At 41.8% G+C, this 19260-nt stretch overlaps 1 protein-coding gene and 1 long non-coding RNA gene across 41 annotated transcripts in view; both read right to left on the reverse strand.

Moving 5' to 3' along the window:
- The window catches only part of LOC127542973 (uncharacterized), a 294969-nt gene that overhangs the window by 257410 nt on the left and 18299 nt on the right, over positions 1-19260 (reverse strand). For 3 of the 40 annotated variants that reach the window (XR_007948979.1, XR_007948982.1, XR_007948974.1), the window contains exon 1: positions 16915-18176. The exons of 33 other annotated variants lie outside the window; for them this stretch is intronic. The gene's annotated coding sequence lies outside the window, so the exon portion shown is untranslated. Of the gene's footprint in view, positions 1-16914; positions 18179-19260 lie in introns of those variants that run through there. 4 more of the 40 variants (XR_007948983.1, XR_007948977.1, XR_007948981.1 and 1 more) reach the window with 2 other exon arrangements.
- Positions 9023-16908, reverse strand: LOC127542990 (uncharacterized). The gene is made up of 3 exons (XR_007949026.1): positions 10694-16908; positions 10049-10160; positions 9023-9894 (listed from the first exon to the last, which is right to left on the reverse strand). It is a non-coding gene; the product is annotated as an uncharacterized LOC127542990 (long non-coding RNA).

The following is a 19260-nucleotide window of genomic DNA, read 5'->3' on the forward strand; positions in this document are numbered from 1 at the left end:
CTCTACAGGGTACAGTTGCTTCATGCTTCTCTGGGGCCAGTACTGCTGCTTTCCTTTCCATGCTAAGTGGAAGTGGCCAAGTCCCACATTATGCTGGGTTTTAAGGGCTCACAAATTGCCTTCTGTAGGGAGGTCTCACAGGTATTCTGTTGATCCACTTGCTACTGAAGCAGGATATAGTAGCCAATGATGGACCATTATCCCCCTTCCACCCTCCCCCTGTGCCCAATTTAGACAGATTTTCCCTCACATTGTTCCAAAATATCTTCTGCTGAAAATTTGTTACACTCCAAATATTTGTGGCTTCTGTCACTCCAAAACTAGTTCAGAGGCTTGATCTGATGTTGATCTAAGAGAGGTGAGAAAGAGCTTAGAAAAAGATGTATCTACTCTCTGCGGTCTTGGCTCCACCCCCTTTTCCAAACCTTTCTATCCCTCTTCAGATTCCCCATGCCTTTCCCCGTTAACCATTGTCTCAGTTGAGAACATTGTCTCTTATTTCACTAACAAAATTGAAACGTTTCCCTTACAGCTTCCTCTTCTCCATTCTCCTTCGATTTATATTTCTTTGATGCCTTCTGCCACTATCCCTACTTTTATTCCTGTCTCACATAACAATGTGACTTTTTTTTAGTCTATCAGTAAGTATTTATTAAATGTCTTCTATGTGCCAGACGCTATGCTAAGATTTAAAAAAGACAAAAGACAGTTTCTGCCTTTAAGGAGCTTACAATGCATCTTTTTCCAGGGAAGAAGATGGACATTCAACGAAGTAAGCGGATTTCACCTATTTTTGATGAAAAAGCCAGAACTTAACAAAAAATTTGATCTACAAGCACAGAACTCAAGAGAAATCTAAAAAGGTAAAAATTAACCTTGGGAACTATATTTCTTCTATAAAGATGTATAAAGAATACATGTATACCTTGTTCAAGAAACTAGATGTGGAAAGGACATTGTACCAGAAAAAGGGGAAAGTGGGGGTACTACATTTCATGAAGAGGCAAAGAAAACCTATTATATCTGAGAGAAAGAATGGAGAGGGATGAATATAGTGAGTATTTTACTGCTTTCAGAATTGGCATTAAGAGAAAAATTTTAGACATATTCAATCTATGGTGAAACTTCTCCCACCTCATTGAAAAGTGAGAAGGGAAAAGTGAAAAGGGAAGGAATAAGCTAAGTGGAAGGGAATACGGTAACTGGGAGGGAAAGGGGTAAATTAGGGGGAGGAACTCTAAGGGGGGGGAGGGATACTAAAAAAGGGAGGGCTGTGAGAAGCAAGTGGTAATCACAAGCTTAATACTGGGAAGGGGGGTAAGGGAGTAAGAAGGGAGAAAAGCATAAACCGGGGTTAACAAGATGGCAAATAATACAGAATTGGTCATTTTAACCATAAATGTGAACGGGGTAAACTCCTCTATAAAGAGGAAGCAGTTAGCAGAATGGATTAAAAGCCAGAATCCTACAATATGTTCTTTACAGGAAACACACCTGAAGTGGGGAGATATATGCAGGTTAAAGGTAAAAGGTTGGAGCAAAATCTACTATGCTTCAGGTGAAGTCAAAAAAGCAGGGGTAGCCATCCTGATCTCAGATCAAGCTAAAGCAACAATTGATCTAATCAAAAGAGATAAGGAAGGGCACTATATCTTGCTAAAGGGTAGAATGAATAATGAAGCAGTATCTATAGTAAACATATATGCACCAACTAGTGTAGCATCTAACTTCTTAAAAGAGAAATTAAGAGAGCTGCAAGAAGAAATAGACAGTAAAACTATAATAGTGGGAGATCTCAACCTTGCACTCTCAGAATTAGATAAATCAAACCACAAAATAAATAAGAAAGACGTCAAAGAGATAAATAGAATACTAGAAAAATTAGATATGATAGATCTCTGGAGAAAATGTAATGGGGACAGAAAGGAGTACACCTTCTTTTCAGCAGTTCATGGAACTTATACAAAAATTGACCATATATTAGGACATAAAAACCTCAAACTCAAATGCAGTAAGGCAGAAATAGTGAATGCATCCTTTTCAGACCATGATGCATTGAAAATTACATTCAATAAAAAGCCACGGGAAAGTAGACCAAAAAATAATTGGAAACTAAATAATCTCATACTAAAGAATGATTGGGTGAAACAGCAAATTATAGACATAATTAATAACTTCATCCAAGAAAACGATAATAATGAGACATCATACCAAAATGTATGGGATGCAGCCAAAGCGGTAATAAGGGGAAATCTCATATCTCTAGAGGCCTATTTGTATAAAATAGAGAAAGGGAAGGTCAATGAATTGGGCTTGCAACTAAAAATGCTAGAAAAGGAACAAATTAAAACCCCCCAATCAAACACTAAACTTGAAATTCAAAAAATAAAAGGAGAGATCAATAAAATTGAAAGTAAAAAAACTATTGAATTAATTAATAAAACTAAGAGTTGGTTCAATGAAAAAACCAACAAAATAGACAAACCCTTAGTAAATCTGATTAAAAAAAGGAAAGAGGAAAATCAAATTGTTAGTCTTAAAAATGAAAAGGGAGAACTCGCCACTAACAAAGAGGAAATTAGAGCAATAATTAGGAGTTACTTTGCCCAACTTTATGCCAATAAATTCGACAACTTAAATGAAATAGAAGAATACCTCCAAAAATATAGCTTGCCTAAACTAACAGAGGAAGAAGTAAATATCCTAAACACTCCTATCTCAGAAAAAGAAATAGAACAAACTATCAATCAACTCCCTAAGAAAAAAACCCCAGGACCAGATGGATTCACATCTGAATTCTATCAAACATTTAAAGATCAATTAACTCCAATGCTAAATAAACTATTTGAAGAAGTAGGGATTGAAGGAGTCCTACCAAACTGCTTTTATGACACAGATATGGTACTGATACCTAAACCAGGTAGGCTGAAAACAGAGAAAGAAAATTATAGAACAATCTCCCTAATGAATATGGATGCTAAAATCTTAAATAAAATATTAGCAAAAAGATTACAGAAAATCATCCCCAGGATTATACACTATGACCAAGTAGGATTTATACCAGGAATGCAGGGCTGGTTCAATATTAGGAAAACTATTAACATAATTGACTATATCAACAACCAACCAAACAAAAACCATATGATCATCTCAATAGATGCAGAAAAAGCATTTGATAAAATCCAACAGCCATTCCTAATAAAAACACTTGAGAGCATAGGAATAAAAGGACTTTTCCTTAAAATAGTTAGGAGCATATATTTAAAACCTTCAGTAAGCATCATATGCAATGGGGAAAAACTGGAACCTTTCCCAGTAAGATCTGGAGTGAAGCAAGATTGCCCACTATCACCATTATTATTCAATATTGTATTAGAAACACTAGCCTCTGCAATAAGAGTCGAGAAAGAGATTAAAGGAATTAGAGTAGGCAATGAGGAAACCAAACTATCACTCTTTGCAGATGATATGATGGTATACCTAGAAAACCCCAGAGATTCTACTAAAAAGCTATTAGAAATAATTCATAATTTTAGCAAAGTAGCAGGATACAAAATAAATCCCCATAAATCCTCAGCATTCTTATACACCACCAACAAAATCCAACAGCAATAGATATACAAAGAGAAATTCCATTCAGAATAACTGTTGATAGCATAAAATATTTGGGAATCTACCTACCAAAGGAAAGTCAGGAATTATTTGAGCAAAATTACAAAAAAGTTTTCACACAAATAAAGTCAGACTTAAATAATTGGAAAAATATTAAGTGCTCTTGGATAGGCCGAGCGAATATAATAAAGATGACAATACTCCCTAAACTAATCTATTTATTTAGTGCTATACCAATCAGACTTCCAAGAAAATATTTTAATGATCTAGAAAAAATAACAACAAAATTCATATGGAACAATAAAAAGTCGAGAATCTCAAGGGAATTAATGAAAAAAAATCAAATGAAGGTGGCCTAGCTTTTCCTGATCTAAAATTATATACTAAAGCAGCAGTCACCAAAACCATACGGTATTGGCTAAGAAATAGATTAGTTGAGCAGCAGAAAAGGTTAGGTTCACAAGACAGAATAGTCAACTATCGTAATCTAGTGTTTGACAAACCCAAGATTCTAACTTTTGGGATAAGAATTCATTATTTGATAAAAACTGCTGGGATAACTGGAAATTAGTATGGCAGAAATTAGACAAGGACCCACACTTAACACCATATACCAAGATAATGGTATCCATGACCTAGGCATAAAGAACGAGATTATAAATAAATTAGAGGAACATAGGATAGTTTATCTCTCAGACTTGTGGAGGAGAAAGAAATTTGTGACCAAAGATGAACTAGAGTCCATTACTGATCACAAAATAGAAAATTTTGATTATATCAAATTAAAAAGCCTTTGTACAAACAGAACGAATGCAAACAAGATTAGTAGGGAAGCAACAAACTGGGAAAACATCTTTACAATTAAAGGTTCTGATAAAGGCCTCATTTCCAAAATATATAGAGAACTGACTCAAATTTATAAGAAATCAAGCCATTCTCCAATTGATAAATGGTCAAAGGATATGAACAGACAATTTTCAGATGAAGAAATTGAAACTATTACCACTCACATGAAAGAGTGTTCCAAATCACTATTGATCAGAGAAATGCAAATTAAGACAACTCTGAGATATCACTACACACCTGTCAGATTGGCTAAGATGACAGGAAAAAATAATGATGAATGTTGGAGGGGATGCGGGAAAACAGGGACACTGATGCATTGTTGGTGGAGTTGTGAACGAATCCAGCCATTCTGGAGAGCAATCTGGAATTATGCCCAAAAAGTTATCAAACTGTGCATACCCTTTGATCCAGCAGTGTTTCTATTTGGCTTATACCCCAAAGAGATACTAAAAAAGGGAAAGGGACCTGTATGTGCCAAAATGTTTGTAGCAGCCCTGTTTGTAGTGGCTAGAAACTGGAAAATGAATGGATGCCCATCAATTGGAGAATGGCTGGGTAAATTGTGGTATATGAATGTTATGGAATATTATTGCTCTGTAAGGAATGACCAGCAGGATGAATACAGAGAGGCTTGGAGAGACCTACATGGACTGATGCTAAGTGAGATGAGCAGAACCAGGAGATCATTATACACTTCAACAACGATATTGTATGAGGATGTATTCTGATGGAAGTGGATTTCTATGACTAAGAGACTTAACTGAGTTTCAATGGATAAATGATGGAAAAACAGCTACACCCAAAGAAGGAATACTGGGAAATGAATGTGAACTATTTGCATTTTTGATTTTTTTCCCGAGTTATTTTTACCTTCTGAATCCAATTCTCCCTGTGCAGCGGGAGAACTATTCGGTTCTGCAAATATGTATTGTATCTAGGATATACTGCAACATATTTAACATATATAGGACTGCTTGCCATCTTGGGGGGGGGTGGAGGGAGGGAGGGGAAAAAACGAAACATAAGCTATTGCAAGGGAGAATGTTGTATAAAAATTACCCTGGCATGGATTCTGTCAATACAAAGTTATTATTAAATAAAATAAAATTTTTAAAAAAAAAGAGAGAAATAATATGCACAGTTCCGCCTCTCCCTTCCCCTTTGTCCCTGCATTCCCCAAGCTGTTTAGTGAGAGCTAGTCTGGAGGTGTTTACACATCAAATGGATAAACCTGCATTCTGGAATGGTTTTTTTTTTTGTGTGTGATCATTTGTGGTTGTCCAAGGAGGGCCAGTGTTCTACCCCAACTTCTGTTTATTTTTATCACTGTACCTTCACCTAAGATGCCACTTTTTCTTGGGAAATCTGGAGAGCTTAGAATTTTCTGACCTATTCCTCCATCTTCCCAGAATCCTCTTTTTTGAGTCATTATTGAAAAGTATTTGGAAGGAAGAATCCATAGGGAGAGAAGCGCTCTCCATAAAAGACTAATAATTAATAATATGATCACCCCCATTTGGCGGATGAAAACTAAGGTTAAGAGAGTTTGGGTGGCTTGCCTAGGGTCACACGATGAGTAAGGCAGAAGTTCGGTGTGGGCCTGTCCAGTCCACTTGTCATTCCACCATGTCCGTTCGCCGGGAGCAGGGCAGCTGGTGCTGGGGAGGAAAAAAGTGCCAAATCGGAAGGCGATTTTAAAAGAACTTTGGCTCTTTTTAAATTTGGCAGAGGAGCCTGCGTCCCAAAGCAGGGTGTGGCTCCCTCTCGGCCAGGCTCGGGAAGGTTTGCCTCGCCTACGATGTCATCCCCCGGCAGGAACGGCTGGGACAGACACCTGTGCGTGCCAGGGGGCCCGTAGCCCCTCCCCGCTCTTTGTTCTGCTCTTTGTCTCGATCTGCCGGGAGAAACGAGGACGCAGAGAGAGAGGCGCCCCTCACCCAGAATAGCCCACCCTGCCCTGCTCTGCTCTGGGGCTCTCCTAAATCCCTTCAAGGGCTGGCGGTTTTCTGATGCTGCGGCAGCTCTCGTGTTCTTCCCTTCTGTGGAGCCCGGGGCACCCCTCCTGGACCTCCCCCTTCCCATAAGTGTCCTCCCATTCCAGTTTCAGTAAGCGGGCCGCCCCTCAGCTACACCAGACCGAGTTCAGCGGCTGCCCCTCACGCCCGGCCCCGGGAACCTAGGACCCGGTCAGCGCCGGGCCCATTTCCAGGTGGAAGATCCCTGCGACCCCCTCCCCTAACCTGTGGGGGTGATGGGGGCCAAGAGAAACGATTCCGGTTTCCAATCCCAGAAAAGAATGCTTGTGACAAAGCAAGAAAACTTCAAAAGGAGGGATGGCAACTTGATGAGACTCCAGGACTGTGGGTTGGCCCAAATGGACTTGGAGGACTCCACAAGAACTTATTCTTCGATATGGGTGGAGCCGGCCCAAAAAGACTGGAGAAGGAGTTTTCTCAGGGCTCCTACCAGCACCTAGGAGGTGGGTCCCGCCTCTCCCAAGCACAAAGCCTCCACGTTTCTGCAGCCAGCTCTTGGGCAACGTTCTCTTCCGTATGTCCCCTTTGAAAGCTGGCAGAAGGACTTGATTCGGTTGCCACCTGTCCAAGCTTACCAAGATGCTTTGGCTATGGTCTGTATGTGTTCCCAGGGGGAGTAAGTGTTGCCCTGTCGTACTGCCCCAGCCTCTGGGGTAGCGAATCTCCTCCTAGAAAAAGCTTCCCTTGTGGGGGTTTCCTAAATACTCCGTGGTATTCACAGGGGGTTCCTTAGGTGCCAATCACCCCTGCACATGAGGAATAGCTGAAAGAGGTACTTGGATACCCGAAACCTCCCTGGCTACATTTTCGGAAGAACTAGGTACCCCCGGTCCAAAGTCCTTCTTTTGCCCCGTAAGCTTTCCATGTAGGCCATTTGGTTCCTACAAGCTCAGTCCTTAAGAGGAAGCCCAATGCCACTGTGTACCCGTAGGTGGAAGCAGAGCAGCCACAGGTTCCTGCCTACACTACTGGACTGGGTGGGCTCAGAAAATATCCGCAACTTAGCAACTTGTCTCACAGCCCCTTTCTCTGGAAACTCCAACAGAGACCAGCTCTTAATCCAACCCCATTACTGGGCCTACTGGAAATGCCCCCAACATCTCTGAAAACGCTCAGTGGAGGCGGCGTGATGCAGTTACCTTTTGGAATCCCTACTTGCACCCTGCTGCAGCCAAACTCCAGGGACTGGAGTCCTGGATCCCCCTGTCACGTCTCCAAAGGGGAGTACTTGGAGGGGAGAACCTGCACATCACCTGACCGAGAAAACAGAGGAGTCAAACAGCCGAGAAAGACAGCAGGCCCAAGACTGAGACGCAGCGGACAGCAGGTGCAGACCACTAATTCAAAGGGGGTCTAAGAACGTACAGCTGCCTACCCTCTGAAGGAAGCCTTTGCTTTCCTGCCATTATAATAGTTTCTGGCCTCTTATTTTTCAAAATGTTTATTCTTCTCCTAATCCCTGTACTCTGTCAGGAGGCCGAAAGGATTCCCTCTGCCCCCCCAATAACCCACTGAGCCACCTCCAGTGCAATGCTTTTCAGAACACTTTAAATGCCTGTGGACTCAAGGTCCCACCCCCTTGAAGCTGTAGCCTCAGGTGCCCCGTTAGAAGCCTGGATTTTGACCCCAATGGGAGGGATGTCTTTTGCTGGTCCTGGACAGCGGGTCCCTCCAAACCTGCTCCTCTCTGGGCTGAGAACCACCCGGTCCCAGTGTGCCTCCCAGAGAAGCATCTTATGGAAAGGCAGCAGCTCGGGTCCCCGACCACTTTCTCCTGACACCACCAGAGTCACAAGCGCTGCATCTAGCTATGGGGGAGAGGACCACCCTAACGCACCAATATATAGCTGAGGTGCAGGTTTGAGGGCCCCCAGCACAGCTGAGCCTTACCTACAAGGTCCTTTACACTTGGGAGTCCTGGGCACAAGCAGCAACATGGGCCCCCACCTGGGATCATTAAATCACAGACAGTGTAATTTTACCTTCCTTCTAACTCCCTCCTGTGGGTGACTCTCCTACATGCCTCACTCGGCCCCTCTGGCCCCAGATTTTGTAGAACACGACAAATGCTCCCTCTGACAAGTGGGGTGCAGGAGCCTGCCTGCCAAATCAGGAGCCAGACCTCTGACCTGCGTCTTCGGGAACGGCAACGGCCAAGCCTTCTATTCAAGTCCCAGCCCAGGCTGGGGTTTCCAGCCTGACCTTTGCTCCCCTGCAGGGTCGCCGTGGCTCAATCCCCAGCCTGGAAGCTCTCTACCCCATGAGTTTCCCTGCCTCCCCCTGGGATTCATGCTCTAACGCCCTCCTGGCCGGCATTCTCTAACACCCGAGCCTTTGGCATTGACGTGCCCCTGTGCCCCTGGCCACAGCAATGCTCTTCCTACTGGCTCCAGCCCCGAGCCTCTGGGGAGGCCTTGGCACGCTTGTTCGCATCATGCCCTCCCCATTTGCCAGGAACTGAAGAGGTAAAAGAAGTCATAAAGGCCGGCCCTCACGCGGAAAGAACTCACAGGCTCAGGCGCCGCAGATTCAAGGGGCAAAACGTTTTATTATGATGCCATAAATCAGGCACAGTGCCCTAGTGGGACTCACATTTAGTAAGGAGGAAGTTGGGACCTTTTGTGAGAAAAGACTCAACGCTGGGGTACACTGAAGATCGGGGGTGCTGGGCAATGGTTTCTGGTAGCTTCTCTGAAAGAAGTCAGGCTCAAACCACCTCAAATCAAGCAAAGACACTGATTTGGCCATTTGCTTAAGTAAAGGGTAAACCACACTGGGAACCTCCTCTTTAAGGGGGTGGGGACACCCAGCAGAGTGATGTGAGGGTTCATTCAGAGAAGGGAAAGGAAGCAAAAAATAGGAGAATTTGGCAGCAAGTTGGATGAGCTCAGTAGATTTTGCACTTCTTTTACAATCCCAGGTCGGGCATGCATGAGCAAGGTCCCTGTGAAAAGGGTAAAAACCCTTTTGTTCCGGAGCGGGGGCAGCGCCTTATACATGGAAAAAGCAAAGGGTCCTTTTATTCCAATGAAGTCTCTGAGAGAAAGTGGTAGAACTGCTGGGGCTGCGGCAGCAGCAAACACTCCATGATTCCCCTCAAAGACCTGTGACCCAAATCCCTTTGGGGCCAGGAATGAATGTCTCATTTTCCATAACTGTTTCCAGCTGATAAGGGGCATAGACCTGCTCCTGCTTAAAGGCTTAGTCATGAGTGAGTGGAGCTGGATGGGAATTGCAGCCCAGCACCTTCCACAGGTGGGAGGAGTAGCATCCACAGGTGGGAGGAGCAGCATCCACAGGTGGGAAGAGCAGCATCCACAGGTGGGATCACACTTCCAGAGGCTGAGGTGCTGACAGATAGCTGTCCTGTAGGGCCCTCTGAAATCTGATTAACACTTGTCTGAAAGACACAAATCTTATTAAAATGCAAGGACTAAATCAAAAACAAAATATTAATTAGGAAAGCATCACTAGAGAGGACAGTAAATTCCCCCGGAGCTTGTCCCCAAACCCTTTGAATGTAGCTGCTGAGGAAGGTCAAGTATCCCACTGACCTTCTTGAGGATCGGTTGGCCCATAGTGCAATTTGTTGGAGGGTGTGGATGACAACGCACCAGGAAGTATTGGCCAGAGCACAGAGACCCCCTTCAGAAGCAAAGAGGTGGTCTAAAGTGAAGCAGGAAAAATTGGAACAAAAGGTTTTGCAGTTGTCAATGCTGAAAAATTTCCCATGCATATATCTTGTAAATAAAAAGCTATCATGGAAAAAAAAAAGAATGTGCTCCATTTTCACCACAGCATCAGACATAGTGAGGCTGACCAAATGCGTGGCAACAGGGAAGCAAGGAGAAGAAGCACCGAACCCAGGAGTGAAGTGGGCTCTGGAGGGGGAGAGGTCACCTGTGGGAAATATCCTGTACAAAACTGCACTGAAATTCTCTTCTCTTCTACAAACCACGCCAGCAACATCTCTGATGTAGTTTCAATAATCAAGAGAATAACAGCCAGGTCTTACAATATAAAGACCCGATTATTCTTATAACATTTTGAAACATTTAAGGACCTTGTTTCATAGAAATTACACACACACACACACACACACACACACACACACACACACACACACACATTTCCTGACTGGTCAGTTTATTATGACTCCATATTTTAGGACTGAAAACAGCAATATCCTACATACTTACATTGTGCTCATTTTTTCTACTGATCACTTGCTCTCATTATGGAAAACTGCTATAAAAGGAAAAGCAAGAACACGATTATAACAGTATCAAACTGGTCCTTCTGGCTTAAGTCTAAAGGCACACGGCTGTCGGAATAAAGCATTCTTGGGTCTGTTGGACTTGAGGTAAGAGTCACAGTCTACAAGCAATCATGTGGTCACCATTCTATCTCATACACAGACTGGGAAAAGTAAATTGGGAGACCTTCCGAGTCAAAGAACACAGCTGGGAAACAGGATGGGAAGTTCTCACAATAATGAAGCCAAAGCTTGTCCTCTCAGCTTTTGCCAGATGCAGACCTCCACCTCTGAGTGTGCAGGATCACTCCCCTCTGAGTAGGCTGTGACAGCTCTTTCCAATGAGGACTGACTGGCTTGATGGGCCATCAGACAATCATACCTGAATTCAGAGCTCAAAGCAGCATCAGCGAGTCCTAAGAGATTCTGTCTCCAATAGCAAGTTTCATTCTCGGGGCTTCAGCTCTCAAACATCACATACCCGAAATAACACTTATTGCCCGTAAGCTTCCATAGGTAACACTGCGAGACTAATCACAGAAAACCCACAACATAGTGTGATATCTAAAAGATGGTTTTCAGTTCGACCATTACAGAAAACACTTTTTATCCTGTTTTATTTTTCCAAGGACATGCAAAGATAGTTTCCAACATTCACCTTCAGAAAACCTTGCGTTTCAAATGTTTCTCTCTATCCTCCCTAAGACAGCCGGCAATCTGATATAGGTTGAACATGTGTCAGGATCAGTATCCTAAAGATACTCATCATGTTGCACACACAGAGGAAATTAGACAAAAAGGAAAAAAAATTGAGAAAAGGAAAAACAAAAACAAAAACAAGCAACCAAACAACAACACAGGTGAAAAATACTGTGCTCTGCTCTAGAGTCAGCCTTTGTAGTCCTCTCTCTGGATGCAGATGGCCCCTGCCATCCCAAGCTTATTGGAATCGCCTGGAATCACCTCAGTGTTGAAAAGAGCCAAGTCCCTCCCAGTTGATCATCACATAACCTTGTTGATACTGTGTACAGTGTTCTCTTGCTTCTGCTCACTTCCCTTAGCACCAGTTTCTAAACTTAGACTCCTCTTCCCCACATCTCTTTAAACAGTGGGAACCTCTGTAAGGTGACTCAGTACAACCCATTAAGTTAGCCTTGTGACAATGACAAGGTTTGCCAGCATGCTCCTACGTAAAAATTTCACTTAACATTTTTCACTTGGTTTTCTTCTCATCCTTAAACTAATCCTGGCATAAAGCCCAGTCATTAGAAAACTCTTCTGTATCACAAAAAGATCTGTAGATTCTCATTAATCCCGCTCCTTGTTTGGGACTTTGTTCAGCCATAACAAGTATTTCCAGGGCTGATGGCCTATATACCCTCTCACAATATGGTGTCAAGGACCTTACCCAGTTTACAAATTGAGGGGAATAGACAAAGACCCAGAGAAGGGGCTGAGCTTCTTGCCCCTCCATGCACACCCCCTCTAGCCTCAGGCCTGCTGTGGGCTGTGCTCTGTGACACCTCCCCCATCCTGGCAGGGGCTGGGGGCATACATTAATTGGGGAGCATACTTTCATACCTAGAGCCAAGTGCTCAGAATAAGCAGCAGTCACCAATTTTACATTTAACGCTATGGCAAGAAGGACAAATATCTGAATTAAGCATCTCACAATGTTCATAAATAACAGACACGTTGGCTTAGCTGTAACTCCCGCAACTTATAAGCAGGGACACCTAGATGGATTAGTGGATTGAGATAAATGTTAGGGCTCAGAGAGTGCTGGCCTTCGGGCCTGACCCTCCCCCCAACCCCATCTGCAGCTGCTGGTTTGGGGAGATGCTGGGCCAGGGTTTCTAGGGCCCCGCTGCAGTTGCTGCCTCCCCTTTTCTGCCAGATGAGGCAGAATTCAAGTTTTCCTACAATTCTCCAGCATTCTCTTTTCTTAATCTGCTCTGAGAAGATGAGGAAACAGAGGAACATTGGCTATGATGATCTTAATTTGTCAACTGCTTTTAAAAACTTTTTACACTTTTATAAGATGTCATCCTTATTTTAGCTTAATAGAAATTCTTCAGGCTGGTATCTCAGAAATTACAAAGATGTTTCACAATGGGAACTACCCCACAGGCTCAGGAGCTCTTACCTGCAATCTTAAAACGACTCATTGCCAATCTCCTTAATGAGTGATAGCAAAATCTCCAGAATCTGTTAAGGTGTTTTTTTTTTTTAGCAGTTCCACAACTTTAGTTATCTAGCTTTATATCTGTGGCCCCAACTTGGTCAGTGCTGGGATCACAAAAGACTTTGGATTTTTTTTTAAATCTAATATGGGAGTTAGTGATGCTATTAAATCTTCCCCAATGTTCTTTCTAAGTGAACCCTGAGGACAAAATGGATTTAAAAGCAACTTCTTAGAACCATGTAAATACAATTATTTCCAACCCGTCTAAATGGTTCAAGAAACAGACAATGACTGGGTCCTACCAAATGCATTATATCATATAAATATTGCCTTGATGCCTAAAATGAATCCATACAGAAACAAAAGTAGAGACCAAATTCTATAATGAATATTGATGCAAAAATTTTAAACCACCAAAATACAAAACCTATTACTATGCAAAACACAAGAAACATAGGAATAAATGGGGCTTTCCTAAAACCAGTAAATATTATCTGTCTAAAATAAAGAACTAGTGTTATTTGTAATAGAGGCAAGACAGAAGAGTTTGCAATAAAAACAAAAGTAAAGAGAGGATATGAAAAGGATAATCTCTAAATCAATTAATATTGATAACATGAATTTACTTTAGTATCACGTTAGAGATTTCCTTTCCCATAAATATCCTTTGTCTTAATTTCCAATTAGATTCACTGAATGAATCTTTTAATAAGATGTAATAGTAGATAAGTTAGAAGGAGCCTAAATATATCTTAAAAGAAATAAAATAACCATCTTTTAGTAAGTGACTCCTTTTCAGTGAGCTAAACAGATCCATAGCAGAAATCCTTAAAGAAACACTGAAGAAGACTTTTCAAAAAAATTCACAGAACGATAAAATAAATTCTAAGCCAATGAAGTATTAAATTGAACAGTTACCTTTCCCTAAAATCTCCTCATTACACTCCTGACATGTCCAGCAGCTGACTGTTGTCAATCTCCCTAGACCTCTGTAAAATTGATGAATCATGGCTCATTTTGTGTTATAAAATAAGCTCTGTGACCTTCCAGTTTATCATACACCACTGAGGTCTTAGCTGACCTTATTTAATGGTAATCTGCTGACCTTGCAATTAAATAATTTTCGATAAGAATCAAAAGTTTTTCTTTTGGAGACATTACAGATATTCGTGGTCATCACTATAATTCCATACTGTACCAGAAATGCTTGCTATAGCAGTAACTCTAAAGAAAAGAAATGCAAAGTATAAACAGCAAAGAGGCAAACAATAAATTAAAAAATGTTTTTTTACAGATGATATGATTGTTTCCTTAGAGAAAGCTACAGAATCAATGAAAACTTAAATGAAATGTTTACCAATATCAGCAAGACAGGAGAGTGTAAATGAACCCAAGGAAGTTATCAGTATCATATAAATTATCAATAAAATCTAACAGAAAGGTATAAAAAGACAAATTCCATTGACATTATATATAGTATGAAATAAGTAGAAGTCCACCTGCCAAAACCTAGATAGCAACGCCATGAACTCAGGTCACTTTTTACACAAATAAAAGCAGCTCTAGATAAGTGGAGAAATATGAATTGTTCATCGCCAGGCCAAAAATGATAATGCTGCCTATATTAATTTACTAGCATAATGCAATACAAATCAAAATACCAGAGAATCTGTTGGGAACATTAAAAAAGGATAACAAAATTCGTCTGGATGAACAAAAATTAAGACTATCAAGAAAATTAATGGAAAAATTGGGGAGGAAAGGGGCATAGCAGTACCAGATCATAAAACTACAATAGCAAGCCAGTATCATTACAAATATATTATTGAGTAAGAAACAGAAAGACTGACCATAGAAACACATTAGGCACACAACATACAAGAGCAAAAGAGCACATCATCCATTTGTTTGAAAAAGCTAATAATCCCAGCTATGGAAAAATTCACAATTCGATAAAAGCTGCTAGGAAAATTGGCAAGTAGTGTAACAGAATCTTAGGTTGGAAAAAGTTTTCACAGAAAAGACAGAGTGAAACTGAAAATGGGTATATTCCTTGGACATACTGACTAATATCATAAACAGAGAAGCACAGAAGATGGGAAAGGAATCCCGACCAAGCAAACGACAGTCAGGTTCAAAAGAAGCAACATGGACAATCTGGCTTACATAAAATTAACAAGGTTTTCCACAAACTAAATCAATGCAGCTAAATCGAAAAACTTAGGGAGAAGTTTGTGGGGGGGGGGGGGGGGGAAGAAACGACAACATAGTCCATAACTTTTTTCAATGAATCATTCTGCAGATCCTTTACATAATGTGATTTTACCCACGGATGTGTAAAAAGCTACAAGGGAGGCAGGAAGGAGACTGCCCCTGTGGAGCCAGCACATGGGTCAATGACACATAAAGGCTAGATACAAAGAATCAAGTGCAGGAGAAACACTTTCTTGCAGGGGCCAGCCCCAGGAGAGCCTGGCTGGAACTGATAGGAAGAACATGTCAGGAAGCACAGACATAGAAACCTGTGGCATGGCACAGATGTGGTGCTCCAATGATGGACAAAACACCCAAATGCAGGGGCCAGACTCTCAGGTGGGTGGGTGCATTGAAAGCAAGTGGTCCTGCATCAGTACTGGAGGTCTTAAGGCAAGCCCGGATCCATCAGTGGTGGTGGCGGCTGTCTCTCTGCAGGTCTGTTCTGCTTTCTGCTGGAGAAGGGTTTTTAAAGGTTTTTTGGGGGGGGGCATTGGTGATAGGAGGCCACAGAGTACCAGAATTGAAGGGCAGGAGCTGAATGAGATCCCAGTATAGAGGTGGTTTGGGAGAATTCCTGGCATAAAATCCAATTTGCATAATAAGAATTAAAATAAAGCAACATCTGTCTGTAGTACATTCAGCTTCTATTGAGTTTTCTCTAGAGGTCTTTTATATCTAAGTTTTCTAAGTCATCTAAATTTTATTACTTTCCTCCACTTTTTTCTTATTTATTTTATGGTTGTATTTGTCTAGGTCACACAGGAAAAGTTGAGGTCCCCTGCCACTATAGTTTGATTGTCTTTTTCTTCCTGTAATGCATTAAACTTTTCCTTTAAGAATTTGAATCCTCTTTTCATACTGAATTGACTGTGGTTCCCCTAAACAAGAATTAGGTTGCACACTAATCCCTTTCCCTGAGGCCTAATTTTGCTCTGCATTTTTTTTCTGATGTCATGATTGCTTTCTTTATATTTTATCTTTCATATGAGGTATAAAAGTTTCTGCTTTAGCCCTCTATTTTAACTCTGGCTCTCTCTTTCTTTCAAATATGTTTCTATTCAAAATACAAATAAAGAAAGAAAAAACAAACACAGTCTGAAGTCTGGTTTCTAATTCATTTTACTGCCCTCTTGCTTTTTTTCATCCCATTAACACAGTCATGTTGTAGCTGATTCTGTTTTTCCTTCTTTCTCTCTTTTTATTCCATTCCTCCGCTAGTTTCTATTTTGCACATGACTACTGCATTCTTTTAACTGCCCAATGTTTATCACCACTTTTTCCTTCTCCTCTCCCATTTGCCTACTTACCTTTAGGGTAAAATAGATTTTTTTGACCCATGGAAGAAGTACATATAAATACAGATATAGATATTTCCCCTCTTTCAACCAATTGAGATGTGAGGGAGGTTCCAGAATTGGTCACTCTCCTCCTCATCATTTTCCACTCCAAGGCAGAAGCTCTTCCTTGAATGCTTATTTTATGGGATCATTTCCTCCATTATTTATCTCCCTTCTAGCATCTCCCAAGGCATCCATATTTCTCACCTATCTATTTTACATCATCCCCGTCCAGATGGTTCAGTTCCAAAACCTCTTTCTAGGTCCAATGCTTCTACCTGCCTAGCAAAGATAAAGTTCTTAGGAGCTATGGTTATCATCTTCCCTTTTAGAAGAGTACAGAGTGTATCAATAATGAGTTACTTGAGAGGCCTCTATCATATTTACCTTTGAATGCTGCTTTTGAGTCTTCAATTTGAGAGTCAGATTTTCTTCTCAGCGCTTGTCTTTTCATCAGGAATGCTTCAGCGGCCTCTATTTCATTAAATGTCCAATTTTTCTCTTGCTGTGCTTCCCCAGAGAGGAAGCCCGTAGTAAGTGGGATGTTGCCAGAACGAGTGTCTCCTGCCACAGAGATCTTGTCCGCTGAGTGATGTCAGTCTAGATGTGTTTCCATAGAGAGCAATCCTGAAGTAACGGGTGTAAGACAGAAACTGGAAAGCCTCTCTGGGCAAAGGAACCGACCCTTATTAAGGGAAACAAGGTGAGGTCTCAGACCGTACTGGACGGACCATAGAGCCCACCATTGTTTCTCTCAAAGGTTGGTTTCTTTGCCCAGAAGGCCTTCCCAGTCTCTCTCTTACACCACAATGTTCCCAGAGAGAGTGTCTTCCTCCACAATTGTCTTTTCCTCTGAGTTCTGAGAGTAGTAGTAACTAAAAGGTTCTCATAGAGTATGTCTTCACCCATCAGCATTTCATCCACAGAATACTCTGATGTTAGATGTGCTTCCCCTGAGAGTAAGCCAGTAGTAAGTGAAAGGTTCTCAGAAAGATTATCTCCTCCATCCACAAGTGTCTTTTCCTCAGAATCTTCAGAGATCAGAAGTTCTTCAACCCAGAACGAAGCTCCAGAAAGAGGAGTGCTTCTAGAAAGATTATCTCCAATAGAAGGTACCGTTTCAGTCATGTTTAGAGATCAGAAGTGCTACGAGAGACAGTGAGCCTCCAGAAATGGGAATGCTTCCAGAAAGATTATCTCCCACCACAAATATCTTTTCCTCTCTGGATTATATAGTTGTGTTGATTTATTTCATTCCTAAAACACAAAATACCATTCATCACATGGCATGACTCTCAGGAAGCACAAGGAGAGGGAGGGATACGTGGGATACTGTGATGTAAGAAAGAGAAAACAGCCTTGCATATTTTTATCTATAATGTATTAATGAAAAAGTAGGGAGGAGGAACAAAAAGGATTTTTCATGCAGCGTGATTCCTTCCACCTCTGCAGCTTCAGCATCTGGGCTTGGCTTGAGACCTCCAGCACTAAGAGGGGAGCCTTTTGGTGGCTCTGCCCACTTATCCTCCGGTCTGGCATCTGCTTGTGTGTCTCCTGTCCATCCACGCTCAGGTGTCATGTGTCTTTCCTCAGTCCACATGTTACCTGTCCTCTCCTTTGTGGGGCGGTGGCTGGCTACACCTGCCTGGTCCCAAGCCTGCTCTTGCTTCTCAGTGCCGAGGTCCATGTGTCCTTGAATCATCTCCTGACCCCCACCCTTCCCAGACTCATGACTCCCTTCCTGTCTCCTTTTCTCCCTTGAAGCCAAGTCTGGGGCTAAATTCACTTTACTTTAAAATTGCTCCACTAAAGCTTTACCCAACAGTCCACTTACAGAAAGCGAGAACTATCTATAGTTGGTAAAAATAGACGGCATAAATCCAAAGCAGTTTGGCAGAATTTTGATAGAAGATCAATACCTCATACCACAGAGTAAATTGAACTATAAGAAAATACATGGTTTAGCTATGATAAATGAAAGAATAAACTGATACCTGAGGAAAATTATGAATAACTGTAATCACTAATAATTATTTTAGCTTAAACCTCCAACTCAGTAATGTATTCATTCAGTCAAGAGCTATGGATTTACTCCTCCAATGTGCTGGGCACATACAAAGGCACATGGGCTAAGTAACAAACAACAAGCACATGCACATCATAGTGCTAGGTTCTGGAGATGCAAACACTCTTAAAGACACAGTCCCTAACAAGACAAGCTTAGGTTCTAACAAGACAGAAAATGTATAAATGTACATGAAGAATAAATACAAATGCAAAATGCACGGAGTCTGGGAGCAAGGCTTATAGCAGTTGGAATCAAGAAAGGCTTCATGATGTAGTTGATGCTTGAACTGTGTCTTAAGAACTAAGGCTAAAGGGCCAGTTTCAAAGTCAGGAAGGCTGCAATCTTGCTTTCGACCCATGCCAGCAGCCTGACCACGGTCACGGCATCTGACCTCTTAGCGCCTCAGACAACTCTAAGATCAGGGACCCAGTCAGATGGGTAGTCAGTCTTACTGAAGAGGCAGAAAGAGCAAGGAATGCTTGACTTGGAAACTCTGACTTGTCCTTGCCCAAGGTCACATGCTTACTAAGTGCCTGAGGCTGGCTTTGAGCAGAGGTCTTCCTGACTCCAGGCCCAGGGCTCTTACCCTTGAACCACCTAGATGGAATCCCCAGAAAACTGCTGTGAAGCCATTGTTGAGGAGGATGCCATGCAGCCAGGGAAGG

The sequence above is a fragment of the Antechinus flavipes genome, chromosome X (genome assembly GCF_016432865.1).
Source record: "Antechinus flavipes isolate AdamAnt ecotype Samford, QLD, Australia chromosome X, AdamAnt_v2, whole genome shotgun sequence".
Taxonomy (NCBI): Eukaryota; Metazoa; Chordata; class Mammalia; order Dasyuromorphia; family Dasyuridae; genus Antechinus; species Antechinus flavipes.